Source organism: Mustela putorius, unplaced genomic scaffold (assembly GCF_011764305.1).
Source record: "Mustela putorius furo isolate JIRA1106 unplaced genomic scaffold, ASM1176430v1.1 tig00000275_pilon_pilon_pilon, whole genome shotgun sequence".
Classification (NCBI taxonomy): domain Eukaryota; kingdom Metazoa; phylum Chordata; class Mammalia; order Carnivora; family Mustelidae; genus Mustela; species Mustela putorius.
Genome location: NW_025421341.1, coordinates 30,879,221 through 30,881,252, shown reverse-complemented (window position 1 = coordinate 30,881,252; position 2,032 = coordinate 30,879,221). Strand labels below are relative to the sequence as shown.

Below are 2,032 nucleotides of genomic sequence, written 5' to 3'. Positions count from 1 at the left end.
GAGAGATAATGAATTAATGTGCAAAATAACTGATTGGTGTATTTTTCCCCAATAACATTCTGAAAAAAATCATTTTAAATGTGAAAAGTAAATAAGACTAATTTGGGAGGCTAAGCATGCCAGTATGTCTCAGAATATTCTTAGAGGAGCAATGAGGAGGAAGACATACCTTTTCAGATATCAAAATATATTTAAAAGACACATCAAATAAGATTGTAGAGACGAATAAAACCATATAGAAAGTCTTAAAATCCATTTAAAATTTTATGTAAATTTTATATATGTTAACTAAAAAAATGGTATTGATATTAAAAATAAATGTGGAAGCCTGGGACCGGGATCCAGCCTCTCCCCTACCTGGACACCATTCCTGGCTCCACCAAGGCCCTTATCCCCCCAACCCCACCTCACTACCACCATGGTGGACCCTAAAGACACCGACCTTCCCGGCATTGCCAGGAACAAGCCAGATGTTTATGAAACCAGTGACCTGCCTGAGAATGATCAAGTCGAGTTTGATGCGGAGCTGGAGGAGCTGAGGAGCACAAGTGTGGAGCATATCGGTGTCAATCCCAATGCCGCCTATGACAAATTCAAAGACAAGAGAGTGGGGACAAAGGGACTGGATTTCTCAGATCATACTGGAAAAAACAAGAGAACAGGATATGAATCTGGAGAATATGAGAATATGTCTGGGGCGGGCTTGGGAGTGAAGGAGAAACCTCAGCAAAAGTACCAGCAACTATTGCATGAGGTCCAAGAGCTGACAACTGAAGTTAAGAAAATCAAGACAACGCTGAAGGAGTCCACCACTGAAGAGAAACTGAACCCAGTGAGGTTGGCAAAACTGCTGGCCACCCTGAAGCAGCAGCTGTTGCTTCCCACCTGGAGAAGCTGCTGGGACCAGATGCAGCCATCGACCTTACTGACCCTGATGGAGCTCTGGCTAAGTGCTTGTGCTGCAGCTGGAAACCATCAAAAATAGCAAAGGAACCAGTTCAAGGGGAAAGACCACAGCGGGACTCCTGTAGATAGTAGCCTCGTCACTTACGGACTACATTCTCAACCTGAATAGGACAAGTTGTCTCAAGCTGCTGAAGTTACAGAACTTGAGAAGTGCCTGACAGAGCTGGAAGCAACTGTACACTGTGATCAGGATGCTCAGAATCCCCTTTAAGCAGGTGTTCAGGGATCCTGTCTCATGGAGACTGTAGAACTATTGCAAGTAAAGGTGAACGCCCTGGACCTCGCAGTTTTGGACCAAGTGGAGGCTCGGCTGCAGAGTGTCCTGGGAAAGAAGAATGAAATTGCCAAGCATAAAGCTTCTGTATAAGATGCAGATGCACAAAGCAAGGTGCACCAGCTATTTGGCACTGTACAGGGATGGAGCCCCATTTCCTACCCCCTTCCTGGGCTGGTGCAGAGACTTTTCACCACCAAGCAGCTGCATGAGCAAGCCATGCAGTTTGGTCACCTCCTGACTCACTTGGATACTACAAACCAGATGATTGCTAGCTCTCTCAAGGACAACACCACCCTCCTGACCCAGATGCAGACAACTGTGCATGAGAACCTGTCCACGGTTGAGGGGAATTTTGCCAACATTGACAAACAGATGAAGAAACTGGGAAAGTGAGCACCTTTAGGAGACGGAGAACGAGGGCAATCCCTATGCCTCTGAACTCTATTAACGGCTTACATAGGGTTTCCCCTTAATTATAACTCTTGCATCCCCATACCATTTGACATTAGGGGCAAGGGGGTTCTTCTTGCATGTGGAGTTTATACCCCTCCTCTAAGGAATAGAGTGGTACCTGGGGGACATTAGATGGTGGTCTCCCTTCAGGCCCCAGGGATGTGGGCCCTGCCACATGCCAGCTCCTGTCCAGTACTGCTTTGCCTGGGACAGGGCAGGATTGGGTCCTGTCCTCCAGCGCAGCTCCCATGGCTGGCTACAATTCTGTACAGCTCTTTCTGACCATTAAATGCTGTTGTACTCTGAAAATAAATAAGTAAATAAAAAAAATAATAA

At 46.1% G+C, this 2,032-nt stretch overlaps 1 pseudogene; it reads left to right on the top strand.

The window, feature by feature from the left end:
* Positions 1-418: 418 nt before the first annotated feature.
* Positions 419-1,636, top strand: LOC101678594 (annotated as a pseudogene).
* Positions 1,637-2,032: the final 396 nt, after the last annotated feature.